The sequence below is a fragment of the Chlorocebus sabaeus genome, chromosome 10 (assembly GCF_047675955.1).
Source record: "Chlorocebus sabaeus isolate Y175 chromosome 10, mChlSab1.0.hap1, whole genome shotgun sequence".
NCBI lineage: Eukaryota > Metazoa > Chordata > Mammalia > Primates > Cercopithecidae > Chlorocebus > Chlorocebus sabaeus.
Genome location: NC_132913.1, coordinates 105,405,904 through 105,433,268, shown reverse-complemented (window position 1 = coordinate 105,433,268; position 27,365 = coordinate 105,405,904). Strand labels below are relative to the sequence as shown.

Below are 27,365 nucleotides of genomic sequence, written 5' to 3'. Positions count from 1 at the left end.
CCCCTGGAAATGCCTCTTCAACTTGACTGGATGCAGGCCCTGGGGAAGTTGTTGCTTCCCCTGGTCTCTGTTCTTCTGGCTTCAGCTTCACTGGGGATGGGTTCAAGGATGAGGCAGGTTTTGGGGGGAGAAGCTACTTCCTCTTGCTTTATAACAACTTTGCAAGAAGTTTTAACTTCCCCTGACATCTTTGAGTCTCTCTCTCTCTTTCTGTCTCTCTCCTTACACATGCGCCCGCACACACACACACACACACACATGCACACACACGCAGCCTGTTCCCCATAGCAGGGAGGGGCAAGGCTGGGGGTGAGGAGACACTGAGCTGTGACTGGCTTCTCATTTTCCTGGAATGTGGCTCCCCAAAGGTCTCATATTTTTCAGCGTTTCTGACTCCGGGGCTGTGTAAACATCACACAGGGGTTTGCTGCATCTGAGAGACCAGAGGAGTTACAGAGGGGGAGGGTAGGAGCCCAGAACAGAGAGAAGGGCAAATGGGAGACGGAGAATGGAGAGGGAGAGAGGAGAGGAAAGTCCTGGGGTCCCGGTGGAACAGGATGCTGGATGAAGTGTGCTAGAGGGAACAAAGACCAGTGGAGTCCCACTGAGCAGGTGAGGGATCTAGGAGGGCGGGGTTCGTGATGAGGTGCCAGGGGAGGGCAGAAGGTCCAGTTCAGGTTAGGAGCTCTTTCAGTGGGGTGGGAGGAGACCCCTGGTCCACACCAGCCAACTGGCTGCTTCTGGCTTTTAGCTTGGGGGGTCTGTGATGCCTGTTGAGCTGGCTAGGCAGGGAGAGCGAGGCCTTTGCTGGTGGATCACCCCCTCCCGGGGTGTGGTGAGCCTGGCAGTGGGGAGTGGCAGCTCCTTGCCTCCTGGGGCTCCACCTTGGCTGAGAGAACCTGCTGGTATGGAGGGAGGCCCAGGATGCCTTATGAGAACCCAGCATTCTCTGCTGCTGGGCTCTGCCTGGAGGCTCAGACTCAGTCGTAGTTCTCTGAGCCTCCCAAGCCACTGACCTAGAACTATCCGCTTCCTGAACCTGGACAGCAGGAGATGTGGCCTGGTGCATGCAGTTGGAGTCCCTGTGGCCTCCAGCTTAGGAGGCTCTTGACTCTGCTATTTACATGAACCATGTTGTATCAGGCAAGTCACTCCCACTCTGAAATCAGGTTTCCTCAGCTGTATAAAAATGGTGACATTGATATCTTGCTGATATCATGCTGACCTTGCAAGGTTGGGGGGAGGATTAGAGAGAATGTAGGTAAAATCCTGGCATGTGATAGGCTTTTGCTCAATAGATAACTCTTGTTCTATTCTTCTGAGATCCTAGCATAATAAAGAGCTAAGTGCCCCAGAAATAACAAACAGCTAACTGCCCCAGAAATCCACCAGCCAGCAGGCCAGGGCAGCTCCACGGAATGACTGTGGTTCGTGCTGCCTTACCCTGTTCCAATGGATTCCTCTGCCTGCAGCCACCTGCTGGCCATGCATGCCCCCCTCCGCCACAGTTGTTTCTCTCTGCTCCTCCCTGCCAAGGACCTTTGACACCCCTGCTCCCTCTCTCTCAGGGTTCTGGCTCCTGGCTGATGAGTGACTTGGCCAGTGCCCCTTGCAGTGGGCAGGTGGGTGGGATGTTAGTGGGGGGCCATTAGGAGGAGAGGGGTGTATGTGTCTTGGGGCACAGAGGAACACAGAACGAGTCACAGATTAACCCCCGGCCTGTTTCCTCTGGCACTGGCCCGGCGCACCCAAGCGAGGGTGTCCAGGGGTGTCTGGGTTCAGACTATGTCCTGTTCGAGGAAGCAGGGGAGGAAGGTCACTCGGGGGTCATATGTGGTTGGAGGAGCAGCAGGAAAGCCCTGGAGCCCTCTTCTGCATACAGAACTCACACTGGCTTGAATTCCACATCAGTGCACAGCTTCCAAAACTCCTATATCTTTGCACATACAGGATCTATTTAATCTTATCGTCACAGCAACACTACAAGATAGGTATTAATATAATCGCTAGGGCACAGAGGAGGAAATGGCTCAGATGGTTGAGCAATGCACTCACACAACCAGTAAGGTGGTGGAACCAGGACCGGGGACTTGAGCCCAGGCTTAGGGAGAGGCTTGGGGAGAGAATCTGAGCTGAACTCCAAGTCTGACTTTTCTTCTTCAACACTCACTATCTCTGACACTGGGCACGTTGCACAGCCTCTTTGTGACTTGAGTTCTTGATCTGTAATAGTCATCAACAGTTTTTGCTTTATAAGATGGTTGTAAGAATTAAATGCATTAATGCCTACGAAGTGCTCAGAGCAATAGATAAATGCTAGCAATTATGATCAACACCCCTCTGTGAATAAAGTCTGAGGACAGAGGTTGCAGTTGGGTTGGGTGGAGGAAGTGAGCGTGGACTGGCTCGTCGTGTTTTGCTTTACTGAGGCCTACCGAACCTCCAGGGAAGACAGTTTGAATGTTCTCCACTGGACCGGCCGTCTTGTGAGGTGGTGAGCTCTCAGTAGCTGTTTTACATTGTGAGGAGGAAGGTTGGACAGGAAACAGTCAAAGTCTCTTGTTTTAAGATTTGGGGGCCTGGGGAGTCAGAGCTGATTTTTAAGAAATTTTATTTTATTTTATTTTTATTTTGAGACAGAATGTCGCTCTGTCACCCAGGCTGGAGTGTAGTGGCGCGATTTCTGCTCACTGCAACGTCCTCCTCCCGGGTTCAAGCCATTCTTGTGCCTCAGCTGCCTGAGTAGCTGAGACTCCGGGTGCACACAACCACACCTGACTAATTTTTTTTTTTTTTGTATTTTTAGTAGAGATGGGATTTCACCATGTTGCCCAGGCTGGTCTCAAACTCCTGAGCTCAGGCAATCTTCCCACCTAGGCCTTCCAAAGTGCTAGGATTAAAGGTGTGAGCCACTGAGCCTGGCCTTTTTTTTTTTTTTTTTTTTAGTAGATGCACATATTTTCATGGCTCACATGATAGGTTAATACAGTCATATAATTTGTAAAGATCAAATCAGTGTAATTGGGATATCCATCACCTTAAATATTTATCTCTTCTTTGTGCTAGAAACACTGGAATTATTCTTGTCTAGCTATTTGGAAATATACATCAGAGCTGATTTGCTTCCTGCTTCCCCTGCTTATCGCTGAGTAGCCTTGGGCCATTTTCTGAAGTGCACAGGTTCTCAGCTTCCTGGTCCATAAGCTGGGGTCATGAGTCCTGCCTGCAGTCTTGTGGTGAGGATTAGATGTATGGAGAGTGCTTTTCCACTCCTGGTGCGTGGTAGCCGGTGACCTGTGATGGCTGTGGTGTTGTTGCAGCGGTATGGTTATTGTCCTTGGATGCAGTCTGGCTCTCTCCAGGTGATGACCCCATGCCGGAGCACCTGTGCCACTTATCCCTGGGCCAGCTCTGTTTGCCATGCTCCCTGGGTGGTCTGCATTCTTCCTCCTCTGCCCTCTTAGTCTGAGCATCCCTTGTCTGATTCCTGGGGGTGTCTTGGGACCCTCTCAGGTTGAACTCCTCTCCCCTTCCAAGGACTTAATTCTTAAACTGTCCTCCGACTCTCATCTGACCCGAATCTGTGTCTTCCTTAGGACCCAAGTTTTTGTTTTGTTACTTTGTATTTTGAGATGATTAAACTTACAGAAAATTTGCAAAAATAGTACAGAGACTTTCCTTATATCCTTCACCCAACTCCCCCTAATGCTGACATCTTACATAACCGTGCACGGTTATCAAAACCAGGACATTCACATTGATCTGACGTTAATCTGAGGATTGTAGTAGAATTTGGCCAGTGTTCCCACCACTGCCCTTTTTCTGATCTAGGATCCAATCCAGGATCCCACATTGCATGTGGTCATCATGTCTCCTGAGTCTCCTCCTATCTGGGACAGTTCCTCTGTCCTTCTTTGTTGCTGATGAGTTTGGCACTTTTGGAGAGTGCTGGTTAGTTATTTTGAAGAATGCCCCTCAATTTGGGTGTGTTTGATTTTCTCTTTCCATCATTCCTTCTACATTTATTAATTGGAATTCTGCTGTAAAGAATGGTGACTTATCCCCAATTCACTTATTTATTCAATTATTTATTGTCAGTATGAACACCTTGACATTTACTTTATGGATCATAAACTCTTATGATCATTTTTTTTTCTTGGATCCGATTGATCTAGCTATGGCCAATGGGAGCTCCTTATGTTGGTAGGACCCATGGTTCCTGACTTTTTTTTTTTTTCTTTTTGAGAGATGGAGTTTCACTCTTGTTGCCCAGGCTGGAGTGCAATGGCACGATCCCGGCTCACTGCAACCTCCGCCTCCCGGGTTCAAGCGATTTTCCTGCCTCAGCCTCCCAAGTAGCTGGGATTACAGGCATGCGCCACCATACCCAGCTAATTTTGTACATTTTTAGAGATGGAGTTTCTCCATGTTGGTCAGGCTGCTCTTGAGCTCCCGACCTCAGGTGATCTGCCTGCCTCGGCATTCCGAAGTGCTGGGATTATAGGCTTGAGACACCACACCCGGCCCAGTTCTTGACTTCTCTTATCTGCTCACTTTATTCGTCAGGGTTCTCCAGAGAAACAGAACCCATATTATGAAATTTATTGTAAGGAATTGGCTTACACAATTGTGGGGCCTGACAAGTGTGAAGTGTGTAGGCCAGAGACTCAGGTCACAGTTGATGTTGCAGATTCTTAAGGCAGAATATCTTATTTTTCAGGAAACCCCAGTTTGTGCTCTTACGGCCTTCAACTGATTGGAGGAGGCCACCCACCTTTTCAAGGTTAGCCTCCTTTACTTAAGGTACCTAACTGTAGACTTTAATCACATCTACAAAACATCTTCACACGACACCTGGAGTAGTGTTTGGTTAAATCACTGGGTGCTATAGCCTAGTCAAGTTGATAGAGATCACACTCAACGAAAGTTCTTTTCTTGGGAGTATGGAAGTCATTTTCTATATCAATATGGGTGGGGTGGATGAAGAATGGCGGGGGGGGGGGGCGGGTGGTCCCATCAGGCTGATTTGGGATAAAAGTATATCATTCAGGTTGTGGCCTCTTTTGTTTTCAGCTCTGACCTTTGATTCCCGCTCTCTGTGAGGGTTTGTGCAAATCCCTCCTTTCATTTGTAAGATGGGAGAAGCATTGTTCCAGGGTATGTAGGGGATTAGAGGATCTTAAAGGCCTGCCTTTAAGTCAGAGTGGGAATGCCTCTCCACAGGGCTTGGCTTCAGATACTTTCAGGACTTGGACCTGGAGTTTTCACTCCTCCTGGGGACACACCTGGGATATTCTTCCTTTCAGGGAGAGGCTAAGGTGATACCAACCAAAGTGATTCCTCTCTCTGATCTGATCAGTTTGGAAGTGGGTAACCGAGAGACCAAAGTGGGTCAACCACAGAGCCAAGGCAGGAATTGCGGCTTTAGCCTGCGTGTGTGTGTGTGTGTGTGTGTGTGTGTGTGTGTTTGTGAGAGAGAGAGAGAGAGAGAGAGAGACCCTGAGATGGTGGTGGGAAACCCTCTGGAATTTGAATGGAAAGCCACTGAGCAAGGCTCCCTAACTGGGCGGAGTTCCCTGAAGTTCTGTAGGCTGCTGGGGGAGGACGGGAGGAGAGGGAGTACTTAGCTTTCCAGGATTTGGGAGGGAGACAGGGAAGCTAAGGAGAGAGGAGCCTGCCTGCAAGGGGAAAACCCTACATACATCCCGAAGACCTCCCTCACTGATGGGGCCTTGGCATCCTACTACTTCCCTGGGTGCCAGTTGTTTTCCTTTTTTCCATGAGGAGAAACTGAGGCTCAGAGTGATTAATGATTCAGTAGAGGAGTGGCTACCAGACAGTCCCTGAGGGTAACTAGATGCTTTTCTTGGTCTTCTCGGAGGACAGCCTAGGGGGAAACAGATTAAACTGCAGCTGGAGGGAATTGGGGTTGTCCTAAGGAGGGGTCGTCCTCTGGTGGTGGGGACCCGGGAAGGGGGACAGGGGACTGAAGGAGCAGCTGGGACTCCCTTAACTGGAATCTCAAGGATGGAAATGCTTGTGTTGGGCAGGGAAAGGCTGAGCATTCCCGCACTGGTGGGGTGTGTGTCTGGAGGGGTGGATCAGGAGCTGGGTGCTAGAGTCCCAGCCTGCCTGGCATTGACCTGGGAAAACAGCATGGGCCACCTGTGCCCTTTAAGACCACATCTGTTCTTACATGCCCCCTGCCCTGCATCCACCCCTGGAAGCCAGCCTCCGACCCCTGGCCGTGTTCCTGAGAGGCTGAGGCTGAGGCCCCCACTGGCCCCCCTCACCCTCCATCCTCAGAGGCATCCAGCTGCCTCTGTGTTCCGTGCGGAGACCAGGAGATGGGGTTAGTATCAGTGAGCATTCTTGGCAGCACGCTTGACCACCCCCAGCCTCAGTTTCCTCACATGTAAGATAGGGATAATGAAAATAACACCTAGCTTGCAGGGTTGCTGTGAAGAGCTTTGCAAATGGCACACGCTGTGGGGTGGATGTCCTGTTCCTGGGTGGGTCAATGAGTGGGGGACACTCCTTCTGCCCCCCACTCACTAGATGAGTTAGTGGAGAGACTGGTGGGGTCTCCCAGAACCCCAGTGCAAGGGTAGGTAAGGGACTGTGCAGCGGTGGCCCTACTGAGAGTCCCTCCCAGACCCTCTGCAGCTGCTGCTCCTCCTCCTCCTCCTCCTGCCGGCTTCCCTCTCTGCCCTCCTCCCTCACACGTGAGGATGATGATAAACACTCTGCCAGCTCTGAATAGGGCCTGACCTCAGCGGCGAGGCATCTCCCCTCACCCCCACCCTCTCAGCCCCAGTCGCATTCTTGGAGAGGCTAGAGCTGAGGCCCCCACTTGCCCCTCTCTCCCTCCACCCACAGAGGCGTCCAGCTGCCTCCATGTCCTCCGGCGGCTGCCCACCCAGCTGCTTCCCTCAGGCCAGTCTCATCAGAACCTTGAATACCAAAGGGCTTGAGTGTGGATATTGGGTGGGATAGTCCATAATAATAATAATAGTGGTTATCATTTATTAAGCAATTAGACACCAGTCTTCATGCTAAGGCACCAGGTTGTATGCTAAGATTCCATGCTAAGGCACTGGGCTCCATGCTAGGGTTCCATGCTAAGGTGACACCAGGTTCCATGCTAAGGTGACACCAGGTTCCATGCTAAGGTTCCATGTTAGATACCAGGTTCCATGCTAAGGTTCCATGTTAGATACCAGGTTCCATGCTAAGGTTCCATGCTAAGATACCAGGTTTCATTCTGAGGTTCCATGCTAAGATACCAGGTTTCATTCTGAGGTTCCATGCTAAGGCACTGGGTTCCATGCTAGGGTTCCATGCTAAGGTGACACCAGGTTCCATGCTAAGATTCCATGCTAAGATACCAGGTTCCATGCTAAGGTTCCATGCTAAGGCCCCAGCTTCCATCCTAAGTGCTTTATGTGAGTTGTGTCGATAAATACTTCAAAAAACCCGTGAAGAAGTTGCTATTACTACCATTCCATTTTAGCAGGAACAGAGAGTAAGGTGGGGAAGAGGGGGAAACTGAGTCTCAGAGAGGTGAAGCTGCATGCCTTACATTACACAGCTAAGGAATGGGTGAAACCAGGACCCCTGGGCTGCTGATGTCCCAACAGCCCCCTCCCCGCACAGTGCAGCACTAGGTTCCCTTCAACCTGTCTCATCCCAGGGCACAGGACCCTGGTCCTGAGAGAAGATGCAAGAATGGGAGGCAAGACTTGCTCAGTGGCCTGGGGCTTGGGCTGCCACGAAAACTGGCTGAGGATCTCCAGGTGTTAAGAACCCTGTAGAAGGTTTGAGTTCCTCATTCTCCCATCCTCAGTTTCCTAGAGGTGTAGAGTTAGAAACCTGGGCAAGCAGGAAGCCTTTTCAGGGCACTACCCTAACCCACCCTAACCCTACCCCACCCTCTGCTGGGTCTCAGGTTCCTGCTGGACTGGTTGCTTACCTGCCTGCCTGCCTGTCTGGGTGGTTCAAGAAGTGCAGGTTTGGGCATCAAAGAAATGCAGGTTCAGTGTCCAGCTCTGCCACCCACTGGTCTTGGGGCCTTGAGAAGGTCGTTTCTCCTCTCTCAGTCACACTTTACCTGTCTGTAAAATGGATGGTTAGGTCTACCCGTGAGGGCTATGTGGGGATTGGAGAAAATGGAAGTAAAGAACTAGTCCATAGCCACCCTTGGTGAATAGCCACTGTCGTCATCATTTACCATCGTCATTCTCCATTCCAGCCATCCACCCACCCACCGCCAGTGTGGTCTTCCTCTGTGATCGATGTCTCCTGTGTAGCCATGAGCCTGCATGCTCAGGACACAGAGGACAGTTTGGGAAGAGGGTGCATGACTGCTGTGTGGGACTGCATGTCAGCTTCCCATGAGGGGGCACCTTGGGAGAGCTCACTGTTTCCAAATGGCATCCAGCATTTTCTCCTTTCCCATTTGACCATGTCAGTTACCACCATCCTACATGACTGCTCACTTCATTAAAAATAAAAAAAAAAACCGATTTGCTCTTTTAACCTTTTATCTGTTCTAAGTGATAGAAACTGTGGGTTTAATCTATGATATGTTTTTAATTTTTCTTGAAATACATGAATATTAAAATAAAATTGCTGAGCCATGTTTCCAACTAAGATCATCTTGAATCTCACACTTTAGGAAACATGGAATCAGATTGTGGAGATGGGAGCAGGCTGTTTGGCGCCTGGGCTCCGTGGGGTGTGTGTGTATATGTGTGTGTGTGTGTGTGTGTGTGAATTCTTTATTATGGGAGATTTCAAACTATACAGAAGTACCAAGAATGGTCTAATGAACTCCCTTGTACCTACCCCCAGCTTCAACAACCATCCACTTTTTGCTGTTTTTGTTTCATCTGTTCTCCCTCTTCTCCCCACCTTTTTTTTTTTTGCTGGGGTATTTTTCAAGCAAAACCCAGACATTGTATCACTTTACCTGAAATACTTCAGTATGCATCTTTAATAGATAAGGACTTTTAATTTTAATATTACCATAATACCATTATCACAGTTAACATCATTAATAATAATTTCTTATGATCGGCTACTACCCCGTCTGTGTTCAATTTTCTCTAATTATCTCAAAAATGTCTTATTTGGGTTGGTTTCTTTGAATCAGGCAGAAGAACGTAGAAACTGCGCTCTCTCAGGCCTTTGTCTATTTCCATAGTAATCATGTATTGACATATATCATTGGCACCACCTTCACCGACCAATTGGTGATACATGCCGACTGTTTCTGATGGTCCTTATTTCCTGGTGAAATCAGGAGTCCAGTGTCTGGACCCCTCTCATGTACAGCCTTAGCCTGCCAGTCCCACCTCCCTGTCCCCAGGAAGGAGAGGGGGCTCTGGAAGGGGCTGGGTGTGTGTGCAGAGACAGTGGGAGGAGCGTGGCACCTTGGGGTGAAGCTGGGCAGGGAGGGGGATCTCACGCGGCTGCTTCGCTGGATGCCTCATCTCATAAATACCATGTCCCTGAGATGTCCATGTAAGGCTGCCTGGCTGGCTCAGAAGGGGCTGGCCACCATGGGGCCACTGGGCTCTGGGAAGCAGCTGCTTTACCCGGATGGGGGCAGGCCGCCCAGAGGGTGGCCTCATGGGAACACACCCCGTCTTTCAGCTGCGCTCCACACCGTGGTCCTGCTCCTTGTGCCCCCAGCCTGTGCTTTCATTGCCAGCCAAGGTCCTGTCCTCTCTGAGCTGCTGTCAAGCTTGGGTCACTGCTGTGACCCTCCCTGATCCTGTCTCCTTGGGGCTGGGAAAGTCACGCCCCAGAGTCCCTGAGCTGCTTCCTTCCTCTCCTTCCTTTCCTTAGGAGGCCTCATGCCTCAGTTCGACTGGCTGGTCTTGTTGCCTTCCGGGAAACTGAGGCCATGGGGACACATAGGTCCTCTTCCCAACAATCTCCCTCGGATCCAAGGCACCTCTGGGGGAAGCCACAGCCCTTCTGTGGGCCGCAGTGTTCTCATTGGAGAAGTGCCTGGGACAGCTCTAGACCTCATTGACTGAGCTGCCCAGAGGGAAACTTGAGATTTAGCGGTGCATGTGTGTGAGTTGTGTGTGTGTGAGTGTGTGAGTATGTGGGTGTCCACAGACTTTAGAACTGCAGCCCTAGAACATTTGTCATGTTACAGGGGGAGAAAGAGACTGAAGTGGGGGCTGTTCCCTGGGACCACCAGCATCCCACAGGACTTTCCAGTGCCTGTGTCTCCATCTTCTCCCTGCAACATTGCTCCTTCGGGTGTTTCAGATCCCCCTCCCTGTCTTTATTTCTTCGTTCTTTCTCTTTCCTGCCTGACTCTTCTGTGTCCCTGTTACTCCCCCTTCTGCTGTGCCCCTCAGGATTCTTTATCATTCATGTTCCCTCCAGAAGCCTCCCTTGTTCCCCAGGTCTCAGCCCTTCATCCTGATCCATAGCCCAAAGTTCAAGAGTGACCGGGTGCGGTGGCTTATGCCTGTAGTCCCAGCACTTTAGGAGGCTGAGTCGGGAGGATCCCTTTAGCCCAAGAGTTTGAGACCAGCCTGGGTAACGTAGCAAGACCCCGTTTCTATAAAAAAAAATTTTTTTTAACCAAGCCAAACAAACAAAAAAACAAAATTCAAAGACCCCGTCCTCTTGACCCCTGGATGGGGGACCCCATTTCTCTGACTTCACAGCTCCTAAGGCTTCCAGAGCCCTCTGTGACTCTGGGACTTGGCGGGGCGGGGGAGGGCTCATATCCTCCAATCTCCTGTTCCAAGGACACCCCTCCCACCTCAAGGCAGCTGCGGAGGCCCCAGATGCCTGACACTGTGGGAGCATTGCCTGTTTGTATGTGCTGAGAGTCCCCCATCTCTGAGCCTATAATGAACATGAGTTTTTTCCCTGAGAGGGACATTTTCCCTGATCTACCCAGTGTCACTGAAAATATTCAACTCCAAGAGCTGACCAGGAGGGAGGATTGTTTGAGGCCATGGACAGACCCCTGGCTGAGGACTTGAAAGACCTGGGTTCACATTCTGGGTGCTGTCTCAGTGAACTCCAGTCCCCTCGCCTGTCAAATGACCACAGTCATGACGAGATAAGGTGTTGACCGCCTCCCACTGCTTAGGAGGGGCTCTGTAACCTCCAGCTGCCCAGGCTCTGCCCAGGCACTGAGGACTTGGTGCCTGAGGCAGTACAGTGGAGTGTGTGTTGGCCCAGCTTGGAGGGACTGGTGGTGAACGGGCACTGTGCTGGAGGAAGGCTTGTGTTTGGGCCCCCTTCTCAGGATGAATACAGACCTTCCCCTCCTTCCCTATGTGGATGTCTCTGAGGGGAAACTGAGGCCCACATGGGCCTGGGGCCCCTCGAGAGGGGGAAGCTGGCTAGAAGGGAGAGCAGCTGGTTCCTGGCCAGGGCGCCTGTGTTGGTGGTGCCACCTTCTGCAGTTCCTCCCAGTTAGCACTGCGGGTGTGGAGCCCACAGGGGTGAGACACTGAGGCTGGAACGTGCTGAGGTGCCAGGAATGCACCGCAGTGTTATTAGCCAGCAGCTTCTCCCCTTTGGAGTAGCCCCCTGGGGACTATGGCGGACGCCTGTCCAGCTCTGCCTGCCCAGACAGCCCATGGGTACCTGCACCCAGTCGCTGTTGGATGGAGCTCACGAGTGTGCCTGTGTGTGTGCATGGATGTTCACGGAAGTGTGTGCATGGATCTTTTGCGTGTCTGAGGACCCTTGTGTGCATGTATATGTGTGGGAATGTGCCTGTGTGGGGGCAAGTGTCTGCCAGTGTGGATCTTTGGGTCCTTTACTCACGAGAGTGTGTGAGCAGCATGTGTGCAGGAAGCCCACAGGGGGTCTAGGGAACATAAGGGAAGCAAAGGCCCAAGGCGGCTGGATGGTGGAAGGAGAGGCCAGCAGCATGATGTGTAGGTAGGGCAGGAAGGCCTGCTGGGGCTCTTGATGGTGGGGTCTGTGCCACTCTCCTTGACTGGACTCTCTAAGGCAGCATGGTAAAGAGCCCTGAGGCCAGATGGCCTGAGTCCAACTACTGCCTTGATCACTCCCTAGTCTTGTGACATTAGGAGAAGTAATAACCTCTTCAAAGCTCAGTTTCCTGTTTATCATGGTGATAATCATAGTACCTGCTTAGTTACCAGGAGGAATAAACCAGATAGAGTACCTGGAGCACCCTAAGAGCTCCATAGATGATAGCTCCATCATCATCAGCTTCATCGCTATCACCATTGTCATCATCAGGATTAGGGTCCATGCTGGCTGCGCTGCATCTCACCTTGGCAGTCCCTTTCTGGCTGACATTCCCACGCAGGATGGGAGACTGTAGCTCATTCGCTTGCAGCATAGCAAGAAGATGGAGACCCAGAGAGGGCATGAGACTGGGCAGGGTCACCAGGGAACCAGAGTAGAGCCATAGGAGCCTAGCCCCTGGCTCCTGCCTCTTTCCACGTGTGGCACTGCCTTGCTCTGCTTAGATGTTTGGGGAGGCAGCACCTTGCCAGGCTGGAGAGGCAGCACCTTGCCAGGCTGGAGAGGCAAGGAGAGCCTGGCGGGCTTATTAGCCCAGGCCAGTTTCTGCAGATGGCCCAGGACCATTCTGTTTGAATCTTCTTATAGGACCAGTGTCTCCCCTTCTGGCCCTAAATGCTCTCCTGAGTCTTTTGCTTTTGAGCTCCCCTGATCTGACCACAAATCTTGAATCCCACATGAAAAGCAGCTGAAACCCAGGAGAGGGACCCAAGGGGGACAGCTGGCCACCTGGTGTCTTACTCAGCTCTTCACACCTGCTTGGGTCATGCCAGCTCTACCTTCTGCTCCTGACACAGGCCAGACGGGAGTGGAATTCGTAGGAAGCACTGGCCCCTTTAGAGCTGGACTCCCTCTGCCTGCCGGCATATCCCACATCCCCTCCCTCGGTCCTCCTAGGCCACCCTGTGGCTCCCCTAGGGTAGCTGACCCAGGGCGTCACCAGGATTGTGGAGATGGGAGCGGGCTCTTTGGCGCCTGGGCTCAGTGGGGTGGGTGGGAGTGGGCAAAGGCAAGTGGAACCTGCCAGGGTCCCCCAGCCAGGGCAGGCTATGATTGGCCTGAATGTTTTTCACAACCACCACCAAGTACTTGGAAGAAAAAACCCAAAAGCCAGCAACAACAAAAATAACCACCAGACTTTTCTTTCTTTCTTTCTTTTTATATTTTTAATTTGCAGTTAATGGCCGATTGGCTGTACATTATTAAACAGGCAGCTGGAGATTTGCCAGGGTAGATTGCTTGAGCCAAGGCTCACAGCCTGAACACAATGTTCCAAGAAAACAGTCACCCATGGGGTACCTAGTGAGGAGCACCCAGAGGGAGGGGCTCTAGCTGTTGCCCCTCACTCTCCCACCCCTCCCGCCCCAGCCTCTGCTTGGATCATCTAGTGGAGGGCAGGACTGTGCTGCTCCTGGAGCCCGAGCATCCTTCATCCGGGCTCTGCAGATCCCTCACTACCCCAGGGGCCCGAGCTGCTCTTTCCCTCCTCATGGACATTAGAAACGGACGTGAGGCTCTTGCTTCCATCCCCAGATGATCAGGCCAGCACCTCCCTTCCTGAGGACCAGTGTGATGCAGAGGCCTGAGCACTGGGCTGGGAGCTGGAGCCCTGTCTAGGGTTGACATCATTGAGCTTCTCCCTGTGGTGATTTTGGGACTCCCTCCTTGTCTTCCCTGGGCCTCGTTTCCACATCATTACGAGAGGATTCGGCTGCTCAACTCTAAAGCCTCAACATTTTGTGAGCCTTGATTGGGTGGCCTTGGGGAGGGCTTGGAGTGATTGTTTCCTGGATTTGGGGTCCCTTCTTGCCCCAACCCTGTTCGCATCCATGAGATAAGGAACCTTTTCTCAAGCAAGCCCTGCTGGGAAGGGGTCATCATCAGCCCCATTCACGTTGTTTTAGCCAGTCCCTCAGCCACCTTGAAGCCTACCAGGGTAAAGGTGAAGTGTCCAAGCCGTCCGAGTGGGAGAACAAGCTGAGAGTCTGGAGGTTGGGGACCGCTGTCTTGGTGAAGCCAATGCGCATTTGGGCCTGCTGCCTTCTGCACTGGGCAGGTTGCTGCTGGCTTGTGTGTGTGTGTGTGTGTGTGGCATGGGAGAGTCACCGGTTTGGGAAGTGGGCCTTAATGAACCCTCTCTGAGCCTCTTAGAGGCAAATGACATAGTGGTTAAGAGTACGAACTTGGGAATCAAGTCTTATCACCCCTGCTTATTTGCTGTCTCATTATCATTGACTTTGGACAAGTGGCTTCACCTCGAGTCTGAGCTCCCTCAACTGCACAAAATAGGGTTAGAATAATATCTACTCCCAGGTGTGGGGAGGGGAGGGGAGGGAATGATGAATGCAGGCACTGGGGCTGTGCCAGGGTTTGTCACATGTTAAGTGCCCATCAGCTGTTGAAATCTAAATGTCTCTCCCTCCAGCCGCATGTTCTTTCCCTTCAGGTCACTCAGTGTGATTTGTGATTTGTGATTTGTGTCGTGTGTTCGTGTTTGTTCCTTCAGGGCTCCCTCTCCTAGATCAAGTGCTCCTTGAGGGCAGGGGCCCACCTGGCTGTGTTCGTGTTCTGTCTGGAGGGCCTCACAGGGCCTGGGTCACTGCGGGCACTTAGAAAGTACTTGTGGAATGAAGGGGTGAGTGATAGATGGGACGGAGCCAATTGGAAAAGGATGAGAACCAGAGAAAGAACCACTGAGTACCTGCCATGTGGAAGAGTACAGAAACTGAAAAACCTGGGGACGTCCAGCCTGTGATGCCACCACTATGGGAGGCTTCCAGTGATTGTATGACTCTGTGTGTGTGTGTGTGTGTGTGTGTGTGTGTGTGTGTGTGTGTTGAATAAAGCTTTGGGAAGATTTGTTCCCTGAAGCAAAACCAAGGGTTCCAGGAAGCAGGTTTCTCCCAGTGGTGGGAGCCACCTTGAGGATGGAGAGGGAACCCTGAGGGCCTGGGTAGTGCAGGCAGGGGCGGGAGAGCCCCTGTCAGGTCAAGGAGAGCCCTGATATACTGGAATGTGGTCCAGCCAGGCCCTGAGGCCCTGCTGGCTTGCTGCAGCTGCTGTAGTTAGGAGAGGAGTAGCAAACGTAGCTGATGTCTCTGAACTTCAGTTTCCTTCTCTGTAAAATGGGGTTCATAAAAATCAATACCCAATGGGGTGTTGGCAGGATTGGAATGAGTTAATCCTCACAAAGCTCTAGGAACCGTATGTCAGTTGGGAAACACTCACTAAATCTAAGCATTATTAAGCAGGCAGATACATGAGAGAGATGAATCGTAATTCTGGGATGGAGGTGGTGATGGCTTCTTTGAAGAAGGAGAATGTCGGGGGAGCTAACATTTATGGAGAGCTGCTCTGGGCTGAATCTTGCACTCAGTACTCAGGGCAGTGAAATAACTTGCTCGAGGTTACACAGCTTCAGATGTGGTCAGTGCACTTCCAAAGCCTAGGCTCTCTTCTCCACTCCTGGTAGGATGGGGCCAGGTTTCTGTGATTCCCTTCCCCCGGAGGGATAGCACCCCATTTCAAAGTGGAGCAAGGTGATGATTATTTTCTATAGGAGCGGATCCCAAGTCCTCAGGAGGGAAGTCTCCAGCTCTCTCCAACCCTGAAAGTGCTACATCACTAAAAACTCTAGGGAGCGGAGGAGGGTGTGGCAATGGGGAGATTTTCCCTAGGAGACCAGGGCAGGGAGAATGGCCATGAGCAGAGCCCTGGAGGATGGGCTTAGGGAGAAGGAGTGTGAGGCGAGGGGTAAACTAAAGCAGGGGAGGGGAAGGAAGGTGCTGCGCAGAGGAGTGCAGAGGAGGAAGAGGGCTGTGCAGGTGACAGCAGAGGAGGGAGGGGAACAGAAGAAGGAAGAGAAGAGGAGAGAGAGGAACCAAACTTGGACCTGGGCCAGTGGACAGCTCTGGGCTTTGGGCGAGGATGCCCAGCTGGAGTGGGTCCCCATAGGGCTACTAGATGGTGACAGGAGGGGAGGCCTAGGGAGTGGGAAGCCAGCTGGTCAGCACCAGGGCCTGCCTGGAACAGCACATGTGAGCCAAGTGTTCTGCCACCAGCCAGGCCTCCTCACCTCCCCCAGCCCAGCAGCCAGCTTGGCTAAAGGTCAGCTCTCGGGGTGTGGCCAGCACGCTCCCCACTGACCGGGGCCCACAGGCCTGGCCTTGTCAGGATGTTATCCTATTCCTAGCAGCTGCTCCTGGTAGTTTCTGCCTCTTGGCCATTCAAAGATGAATGGAAATGGCCTTAGGCTTCAAGGAGTTCCCAGATGAAGGGGCAGAGAGATGGTGGAGGTGCACTTGGGCGTGGCCCTTGCCACTTTCCCAAGACAATTTTTTCAAGGAGTTGATGGTACTTGCTGTGTTCTTTACTATCTGAAACAAAAATTGGACTAGGTTTCTTTAACCTTTCTTTGTGGTTTTTATTCAACAAATATTTACTGAGTGTCTATTGCTGTCCTCCTCTGGATGCTCTTTGGCTTATAGGGTACAGAAAAGAAACTGACATTTCTGATGGTGTCTGGTGGAGTAGAGTACGATTCTTATCTCCTTTGGTCTAGATGCTATACCTCCATGAATACAGTCAAAAGTGCCTGTGCCTTTTGGGGTCAAGCATATCCTATTGTTAGCTAAACTGAATTTCTGTTTTCAATAAATTTTAGACCTTTTACTGTATGAACTATTATTGGTTCAGGTTTTTTATGACTTCAGAACCCTTGTTTTGGACATTATCCCAAGAAAAATAAAATGTTCCCTTGCTAATTCTGGCTCATTTATAAAGTCAGCTTTGCATTTCAGTTCACTTCAGCATCTTAGCTTTTCCTTGTGCTTTTTGTTGTTGTTGTTGTTACTTGGTGTGCTTCGTAAGCCTCCCTTCTAAGTTGTAACCTAAGTTACTGATAAGTATGTTGAACAAGCCAGGGCAGAGGACATAGCCCTTTGGCAAGTCAGGAAGTTGACATTGATCTATTCATCAACACTGTTTGCTTGCTGGCTAGGAATCTACTCAGCTTTCTCTCTTGTCTCCAGGAATTTCATCAAGGATCCTGCCAACACCTTCCTGAGATACAGATAGTCTAGGTCTGGGGATTCCCCAGTTATCCGGTCTAGAAGCCTCAAAATAATGGGTTTGGGATGGTAGGTGTGATGCTACGGAAGAAGGGCTCCCTGAAGGCATCCAGGCTGATACCAGTGGTCTTTGCAGGGATAGACCCAAGGGAAACCCTGCCCTGGAGGCAGCTAGAGCCCCAGGGTCCTTCCTGCTTTAAAATTGTGCTTCTCAGGGGAGACAGGGGATTTGTGCGCAGTACTTTCTGCCAAGGACCAACACCTGCCTAGAAACATGTTACTGGGCATCTCCAAGAGACCTTAAGGCCATCAGATGTGGAGATTGAAGCCAAGAGGGACTGAGACTTTCCTCTGATCATCAGGGGTGTTGGAGGCTGAGTTGGGCTGGAACCTGAGGCCTTGACTTCCAGTCTGAGGCTCTTGGTGCTGGACCCAAGTGCTCTTCTGGCTAGAAACAGGCAGGGTGAGAGGGAGGGGCTGCCAGTGTGTGCCTTGGGGATAAGCTGTTAGTAGGCTGTTTTCCCCTGACTCTCCTTCCCTTTCCATCCTCTGCCCCGAGACTATGGTACAAATCTGAGTAGGAAGCTGGAATGTGGAAAGCCCAGCACTTCTCCTTCCTGAGGTGGGGGTGTGCAGCAAAGGGCCTGGTGCTGTGCACATTTCTGCACTTTGAGAGAGGATGCAAATGCAAATACATGCCAATGAGATGTCATAGAGGACACAGTGGTGAGCAGGGAGTGCCCCTACTCCTGCCTCCTTCTGGCCTGAGTTTTGAGGATGATACATAGAAGAAGACCTGACATTAGGAAGGAAAGGCAAGGATGGGAGGCTTCAGGGCAGCAGCGTGAATGTGGCTTCTCAGGTCATCTTTGGAGTGAGTCCTAGTGAGGGGGGCCCAATAGGGGGTGATCCTGAGATGGAAGCACCCTGGGAGATAGTCCAAACTCATCCCTAGCTGTAGGGGGGACAGCATGGTCAGAAGAGGGAAGGTGCAGTTCAAATGCACAGACATTGAATGCCTAGAGTGGCCCCCAGGGCCTGGCTCTCTACGGGGTGTGTTGGGCCTAGCAGGATTCAGAGGCCCAGAATAGCCTCTGCCCCAGGACATCTTGGGAAGAAAGCAGAGCTGTGCCCCAGTGGTCTCTCCCCTTGGGACCTGGGCATGTGGCCCTGCCTTCTTTGTGATGGAGGCGGAAGAAGACAGTGAGGGCCCAGGGTGCTAGAGGAGGCGGCTCCAGTAATTGCCCTAGAGACTAACACTTCCTACCCATCACAGGACGATTTGGGGAACCGACCCCTCCCTGCTGGAAATCTTGTCAGCTTTTAGCCCAGCTCAGAGGAACTTCTCCTTAGTGCTGTGAGAACCTGAGTGTCTGCCCCCTTGAGCGTGGGAGTCAGGTGATGTGGTGCCCTCCGGAGGTGGTGCTGGGACCTGGAATTCCTAGTTGTGTCATATGGTGACATGGTCTTGAGTTGGAAGAGCTGGATTCAAATTCCCTCTCTTTCATTAGCCACTTTGTGCTTTTGCTTAACCTCACTGCTCTGAGCCCATCTCTAAGACTGGGATGAGAATCATAGCCACTCCCACATTTTCACGGGCATCTGTGTGGAGTGCACGTGGGAAAAGCTTGGTGCAGGGCAGGAGCTTAAATGTTGATTAAAGTGAAATGAAGGAACAAATGAAGGCATCTCTGGGTTGAACTCCCCTGCCTGTCCCCGCCACTGAGGGGCCCTGGGTGGGGCTGGGGCTGAGAGGCCAGGGAAAACTGGATTCACGAAGCTTGGACCTTGCCCCATCTTTCTCTTGACTTTCTCCTCTCCTTTCTTCTCTGCTTCTCTGTGTCCTTTGTCCCCTTTCTGTCGCGTCCCTTCTCTTCCAGTGGAAGTGCCTAACTCAGCACCTGGCCCCAACACACACAATTCATTGCTCCCTGCTCTCCTCAATGGCCTCTCTGTTGCTCCAGGCTCTGTCCTGCCACCCCCAGCTCCATCTCTTTCCTCCTTCTGGGTCTCCGTTTCTGATACCCTCTTTGTCCCATTCTCTCTGCTCCTGGCTCTCCTGCCATCTGTTTCTGCAGCCTCTGTCTGCAGCTCACAGGCATCCACTGGGCGCCTGCTCGATGCCAGGCACTGCCATCTCCTTTCTCGGTTCTGCGTCTCCTCACCTCTTGCTGTTGTCTTTTCTCCCTCCCCCACCTCTTCAGCCTCCTGCCCTCCCTTACCCCAGTTCCATCGGGCTCCAAGGCTGGTATTATTCAGGTTTATGAGAAACCCCCAGGCCTACCCTTGAAGGGACCAACCACAACTGGAACCAGATGTGCAATCCTGCATTCGGGTGGGAGGGGGGATGTAGGGACAAGGAGAGGGGTATGGGTTGGCTTAAGGAGGTGGGGAGGAGGCTGGGGATGGGAGGTGGAGACACTGGGAACCCTGGTCCTCAGGGGCTAGGAAGGAAGAATTGGGAGGAGGGAGCCAGGGGGCTGAGCAGGCTTGTTCAGAAAGCAGTTCTCACTGTGTGTGTGTGTGTGTGTGTGTGTGAGAGACAGTGAGAGAGAGAGAGAGAGAGAGAGAGAGAGAGAGAGACTGAGATGGTGGAACTGACACTGGGGAGAGCTGAGGATAGATGATGGGCTATGGGCAGCTCTTAGAATTAAGGAGGAAGGCTGCTCTTTTTCTGTGAAATCCTCTAGCTTGTCGACTTCCTTTCTTAAGGTTTCAAGGGACTTGCTGGGTTTATAGTTCTATACCCAGGTACTGGAGCAGGCAGGCTGGAAAGAAGGGTGATGATGGGGTAGGGAATGGACAGTGTAACCTCCAAAGTCTCCTGAGAATGGCTGGAGGAGGGGTCTTCCAGCACCCCTGGCCCCCCGCCTGCCCAATCTGCCACAGACCTTTGTGGGATGTGTCTGGGATGTCCTGGGTCCTAGCAAAGCCCGTGTTTCTGCCTGCGATTATATAGCTTCAAATATAAAAGTCTTCATAGGATTATCTTTGGTATAGCTTAGTGCTGTATTAAGCATTTTAAAATGCCCTTTGATTCAATCATGAACTGAATATCCATCCATCCATCTCTTCATCATTCATTTATTCATTCCACACTTACTGAGAATCTACTGTGTGTCAGCCTTATGCTGGGCCCTGGACAAATGAGGAAAGGGGTAGGGAAAGAATGAACAAATCCCTCATCGTTCCAAAAATGGGAACCATAGAAGTGCATCTGACCCACTGCATGTCAGGGCGATAGTGAGCCACAGAAGTCCCAGGTGTTCAGAGGAGGGGACAGTGCCCTCCAAGTGGTGAGTCTGGAGAAGGATCCAGGGAGGATGGCTCCTGAATTGAGCCCTGAATGCTGACAGGGAGGAGAGAGAATGGTGTATGAGAAAGGCCTGACCATCAAGGTTGGGGGATGGAGGCAGAGAAGGTTGGAAAGGCCGGGATGTTCCACTGCAGAGCTCGGACTGGAAGTGGCAGACACTGGGGAGCTGGGACCCTTTGATGTCAGTTGGGATAATATGGATGTGGGTTGGAAGGAAGAGAAGGGGAAGATGGAACATTCTGCTGTTCTGGGTACCTGCTAGTGGGAGGAGTTCTAATTTTATAGCACACTCCCCACATCCACCTCTAGAGAGCTGAAACTGGCCCAGGATCCTCTAACTTCCCTCACCTAAGCAGAGCTGACCCAAGCCCCAGAGGGGCCCTTAGTCTGCAGTGGAGGTGGCGGGTAGGGGTTAAGGAGGATAATGTTTCTGGGGTCACCTTTGCCCCAGAGTTGGGGCCAGTGAGTGGGAGACTTGGTTTGAGGCTGGGCCGACGGCTAGGGAGGACTAGGTCAAGTGTCCCCATAGTCCCTCTGCTTTCACCATCCTTGCCATTTGTGCACAGCATCCACACTCTCACAGATTGAGGTTGCTATTGAGGCTGGTGGGTTCTGGATGCTGGAATTTGGGACTCAGAACCCAGGCCCTCTTTCCAGCTAGGAGAGGATGAAATCTTGCTCTGGAGGCAGACGATGAGGGGAACGATGCTTCTATCTCTGCCCTCCCCGTATAAGGTCCCGAGAAGGTGTCCTTCTCTCCCCCATCCCCAAGGGTTTCATTGTCCCTGATTGGGGGCGAGCCAGCCCTCCAAAGTGCTGGCCATCTCCCTGTGGCTCTGGCCCCACATGCTCCAAAATCTTATCCCCTCTCAGGAACTCCCCTGTCGTTGTACTTCTGGGGAAAACTGAAGCTTGGGGAAGGGTTTGGCTGAATTAATAAAATTAGTGTGTGTCAGGACTGGAAAAGTTCTTAAAGACCTTTGTGTTGCAGGGGAAACTGAGGCTCAGAGATGCAGGCCACTGGCCCAGATGGGGAAGAGAGGGAAGGGCCTTTCAACCTCTGGATGTCTGAGTGGTGTTGAGCTCGACTCTGGAGCCAGCCAGGTTCAGGTGTGAGGTCCTCCACACCGTCCTGCTTGGACTTCCACAAGTCACCTCTGGGCTCCTGGGTCACGATCTTCAGCTGTAATAACCAGGTGATTAGAAGACTAAGTGAGAGTTAATGGTCGTTAGTGCCCAGCGTCTGATAGGTGTGGAGCAAATAACTTTCCCCTTCCTTTCTAAATAATCCTATCCGCTTCTTCACTTTTATCATTCACATGGTGCTCTAAACTTTTCACATCACTTTCCCCATTATTTTTATTATGGAAAACTTCATGCATGTACAAAGGTTGAAATGATTATATGGTAAACTCCCTAGATTCTACAATGAACACTTTAATATATTTGCTTTATCACATTTCCGTCAATCCATCTTATTTTTTGGTCCATTTCAAAGAGAGCTGAAGCATGTATTTCCTTCACTGGAGCTCAGCTTAAATGACTTTTGAATGTACAGTCACAAATGTCCTAACTCAGCCTAGAGAAAACAACAGAGATTACTATCTCACATTTGACAGCTGAAAAAAAGAAAAGCAGGTTCAGAAGTGAGATTCCTGGCCTCCAGTCACAAAATGAGTTGGAAACAGCATAGAGCAGAGTGCTGTAGAAAAGCTAAGAGTTGCTATATTATGATTATTATCATTATCACCATCTCAGCAAACATTCTTCTCCACCCAGCAGCCCTTTGGCCATTTCTCTGCACCTGTGTCTTTTCTATGGAGTCTTGACCCCTCCCTGCCCACTTCCCCACCCCTGTCCCCCAAGCCTTCTTGGCCCTGTCCCTCCTGTCCCCAGGGAAGCTGCTGGGCCAGTGGCTGAAGGAGGGGCAGCCACATTCCCTGGTGATCTGCCCCAGGTGTCTGTGCCCTGTTAGGGCCTGGCCAGAGCCGGCTAGAGTGCAGCCAGCAGAGCACTGCAGGGGTTAAAGGAGGCCATGGCTGGTGGAGGGGGCCCACTGCTGGCTGACTCCGGGAAGGAGGCGGCGCACTGTTGGCCCGCCCCCTGGGCTGGCCTGGGAGGGAACCCGACTAGCAGAGCCCTCTGCTCAGTTGCTCCCAGCAGTGGCCCTGGGACCAGCTCTGCTCCTTGCACCCCGCTCCCTGCCTGGACACAGGCTCACTCGCTGCCTTCTTCTGGGAAACCAGCTTCTTGCCAGCCACAGCCGCTGCCTCTGCCACTGGCCACCGCCCCTGTCCTGGGAGTCCCTTGGCTCAGACACCCACCTCACTTAGTGGCTCCTGCAGGAAAGGTGAGTGAGTGAGTATGCGCGTGTGATGGTGTACATGTGTGTAAGTGTGCGTGTGCATTTGTGTGTAGAGGGAAATGAAGCGGCCAGGGCTGCTGGGCTGTTGACACTGATGCTGTCAAGACCACAGATCAGATTAGGAGAATGTGAGGTCAGCCTGCCTGGTCCCATGTCTCTGGGTTAGGCAAGCTGTTCAGAGGCCAACCTTGTCAGTCCCCTGTCTTCAGATGTTTCTGTGGTTCTGGCAGGGATGTCTGGGGTGCGGCTTGTCCCTGCTCTGAGAGAGCGACCAGTCAGAAGGAGTTTTGTTTGCTGGGGAAGTTGCTGGTGTCAGTGGCTGCTTGGGACTGAGGCCAGCTGGGGAAGTAGGGAGGGACACAGGGACCAAGGGAGGGAGAAGCTTGGGGGTCTCTTCTGCTACTTGCCTGCCCATTGCGGGGGCATGAGTATTTTTTCTTCTTCATCTCTTTCCTTGTCACCCACTTGAGCTGCTATGAGGGTACTTTTCTTCTCCTAGAGGCTCACTTAGCTCCCTGAGCTCTGACCTTGATTGCAGGGAGGGGCTGGCAGGCCTGGTAAGGTTAGGGTTCAAAGCACTTTTCCCATCTCCACTTCTCAGTATGGGCCCTGCTCCCTTGCCCATGGGCACATTCTGGCAGGAGTGCCCCCTCTGTCCTCTCCAACCACTAGCCCTTACTCCTTCCTCATCCCTCTGGGTAGAAATGGCTAATCCAGGTGGTTAATGAACAGACAGGGGCAGCTGCCTTCCCCTTCTCCTCCTTCTCCCTCCACCCCTCCTCTTCTCTGACTCTGATGCCCTGCTTGCCACCGTTCCCAGGCTGGAGAATCCATACAGAGCTGACCTCAGTATCTGTCCCCCAACCCCCAATCCAGGACTTGGGCCAGGACTGCCTGCCCAGATGTTTTAGGCTGGCCACTGTTCTAGAAGAGGAAACTGGGTGGGGGTGATGGGCGGGGGGAACCCGGAGAAGCCTGCTGTGCTCCCAGGCTAGGATCCCTGCAGGGGAGGGGATGGGGTTAGGGGACAGGATAGGTGCTGCGTGGGGAGGAGCTGGAGGAGGAGGGCAGGCAGGCAGGCGGTTGTGGGGTGAGAATAGGTGGAGGACCTGGAAACTGGGGTGCCAGGATCTTTGGAGACAGGGGTTTCTTTTCTGGAAGTACTAGCCACCTCTTCAATGTGGCAGCAGTGGGGAAGGTGTAGGGGGAGCACCCTCTCTTCCCCTCTTGAAGCTGCCTGGGGTGGGTGGAGACCATGGTGGCTCAGATGTGACTTCAAGTTGCACCTGCCCCTGCCAGCTGATGGCCACTCTGTGTCTCCCACTCCAGCTCTCCCTGGGCCTCAGCACTTTCTACAACTGGGGCACCTGACACCTCTGGCCCAGGGTTGTGGGTGAGAGTGAGGGAGGATGTGGATTGAGATGGAGAGGTGGGTGGGAGAGCCCCACATGGGATCAGCGCTGGAGACCCAGCCTGGGGTTGTCTTGGACTTTGCTGCTCATGGAGGGCAGGGAGTTGGAGAGGAGTGGGCTGGACCAGGCTGGGGAGGGTCTCAGCCAGTCTGGCTGACCAGCAGGGCTGGGAGCCAGCACTGTAACCAGGAGCTGAGGGTTCTTGGCGGTGGAGGAGGCAACCTGGGACCCTCTTCTTCTAGGCGCCTGGTCTTGAGCCCTTCTGGCTCTGCTTCCCCATCCTTCATCCCATGCTTCTTCACACTTCACTTCCCGCAAAGCCCCAGTGAAGAATTTCCCAGGGAGGTGGCGGTGTCCAGGAAGTATAAGCACAGAGAACCTGGTGGCCAGGTGAAGCGGGGCTGGGGTGGGGTGCTTATGGGTTCAGAGAAGAGGTTATTGTTTTGTGGACCAACTTCTGGCCTCTGATGGACTGTGGCTGAAGCCTTGGAGTCTGGGGACACTCAGACTCCTGTTTCTACCCAGATAGGAGTAGGAGTCAAGCGGGGCCAGAAAAGACTTTTGTTTGGTCTGAGGAAGAGGAGCCTCTGAGGTGGAATCTCGGCTCATGTGAATGAAGAGCTTCCTAAGGACCCTGGTGGGTCAGCAGGAGGATGGGCTGCCTTGTAAGGTGGAGCACATCTTGTCCTGGGGGGAGTTTAGACAGAGGCTGGACAACGGCTTGGAAGGATTCCTGGGCTGGGATGTGGTTAGAGGCGATGACCTGGATGGTCTCTTGGGATGCTGAGGGCCTGGGATACTTGGAGTCGGAGAATTCTGACACCAGAATGGGGGATCAGGAAGCTGTGTCCTCTGGCCTAGGGCGTGGGCACAGACCACTCGCAGGGGCCCCCTCCTTCCTGCCAATGTGTAAGGAACCAAGAGCCTGACGCTCTGCCCTGGCACTGTGCCTCTCCCTCACACCCGTGGCTCAACTGCCTACCAGGTCCGCCCCCAGCTGCTTCCTGCAAAGGTTCTGAGGTTCTTCCTATTCCTCCTGGCCCACTCTGCCCCTTGCCTGTGGTGGGCTGTGTGACAGTGTGGAGTTGAGGGGACAGCAAGCACCACAGGCTTCATCCCCAACGCCTGCAGTTAGAGCCCATGTTCCCTGTTGAGGGGCTCTGGGGCCAGTGTGCAAGAACTGGGGTTGGGTGCTGGGATGTTGGGCACCTTGAACCCCTGCCCAGTTTGGCCTCCCCAAAACAGGCCTCCTTAGCCAGCCTGGAGATGGCAGACCGAGCGCAGTGTTGAGATCTGAGATGCAGAAAAACTCAGGCGTGAGTCTCATTTGAGCCTCAGTTTCCACGTTTGTAAATAATGCAGGGTTGTCCGGGCAGCGTCAAGTGGGCTTGCGTAACTGGCATGGGGTGAGGGGTGCAAGGCAAGGCAGTTGCTCTCGAGGGCCTCTCAGGAGGGCGAGTGGGGGAGGAGCAGTACCTCTCACAGGCCTTTCCAAACATGCTTTTCCTGAGGTGGGCAGTGAGAGGAGAACCAGAGCGGGCTGGGGCCAAAGCTTTCCCCAGACCAAACAGGTTTGGGCTTCCCATGATGAAAGTGCCCATGAGTGGTTCCGAGTGGGCTTGAAACCCACCCTGGACTCCATCCTTCCTACAGCCAGCCTCCTCCACAGCCCCTCTGTGGATGCCTGTGCCTGCTTTTCTCCTGACAAGAGGGTGACACAGTTGGAGAGTGAGATCACCCAGCTCAACCACTGCCTCCGACCAGGGGAGCCCCCTCACAGTCTTGGTTTCATCTGATAGGGAGGTCCTTTCTGATGTCTAACTTCAGTCCCTCTTCTCCAGTCAGGGACTATATGAGGCTGCTAAATGATGATACTCTTTCCTGGGGTTTGAAAGAGACTCAGTGATGGTGGGAGGGGCATACAGGGAAGGATCGGGAGACCTGAGTGTGCCATGAGCCTGGGGCACCAGGGCAGGAGCGAGGGTGACAGGCAAAGGCTCTCGGCTGCCAGTGCTTCTGGTTTCTTGGCTTAGTTCTGAAGCCAAAAGCCGCTTTGACCCCAGGAAACTGAGGCCCAGTGGAGGGATATGTTTGGAGGTGGGGGGCAGAGGAGATAGGCAGGAAAGCCGTTCCAGTTACCAGCCTCCAAATAAGCAAATCAGAAGTGGGTGGAGGGAGAGGATGGTTTCTGGAGACTGGGATTTGGGAGGACTGGCCTAGACTTTGTCCCCATTACTATCCACCAATGGCCCCTGGCTCAGTAGCTCCCTGGCCAGATGGCGCTTAGCTTTCTAGGGCTATTAGGCATGCAGAAGTGTGGGCATAAGTGAACTGGGACAAGGGGGTGGGGATGGCAGGGTGGCAGCTTGGCAGGCTGTGCCCACATCACCTGGTGCCACTTCCATTATGCAAGGTCACACTGGCCCTTCCCTCTTTCCTTCCCTCCGATGGTCTGGAGCGCTTTCCCATCTGGGAGGTTGCTGGACACTAGAGAGCTCCAGTGCAGCCTCTACCCAGGTTGGTGGACTTGGCCATCTTCCTACTTGCCCCACCTCGCCTTCCCTCAAAGGGAGAGGCTTGTCTCTGTGGAGCTGGAGCCCATGTGGGAGGGGTGGTGGGTGGGCCCGAGCCAGTCCTTGGCGCTACCTCCTCCAGGGCTAGTCTGGGCTGTGCAGTCCCTGCCTTTTTAGGGCTGGAAGCCTGTAGTTCAGCCCTGGAAGCCTGTAGTTCAGCCCTGGGTGTGGGAGACAAGAGGGACTGGACCAGCAGGGTGGGGGTCTGGGAAGCTGATGGGGGTGAGGGGTCACAGGAGTGGCTGGGGGGAATTCTGGCCCTTTGGCCACTATGGGGCCCCAGACATGGGTCCATTTCCCCCAGGGACCTTCCTCAACCTTCATCTTCTCCCTCAGAGAGACCCAACAGTGTTCTGTGATCCTTGCAAGTTTCCCGTTTGCTCATCTGTCTTCTGGATGGATTACAAGTTCCTTGAGGGCAGGCCTGCACCTCTGGCCTCTCTGGTGATCCTTGCTGTGCTTGGCAGAGTGCTGCTCAACACACAGATGACTGACTAATGGAGGGCAGAGGGGTGAGGGTTTTGATGGGGCCTGGAAAGGATTTGTTAGACTTGGACTGAGGTCTGTTTGGAGGCTGAGAATGTG

At 52.7% G+C, this 27,365-nt stretch overlaps 1 protein-coding gene across 5 annotated transcripts in view; it reads left to right on the top strand.

The window, feature by feature from the left end:
* The window catches only part of TNS1 (tensin 1), a 205,141-nt gene that overhangs the window by 37,114 nt on the left and 140,662 nt on the right, over positions 1–27,365 (top strand). For 2 of the 5 annotated variants that reach the window (XM_073020065.1, XM_073020064.1), the window contains exon 1: positions 22,571–22,780. The exons of the other annotated variants lie outside the window; for them this stretch is intronic. The gene's annotated coding sequence lies outside the window, so the exon portion shown is untranslated. Of the gene's footprint in view, positions 1–22,570; positions 22,781–27,365 lie in introns of those variants that run through there. 5 annotated transcript variants of the gene reach the window in all.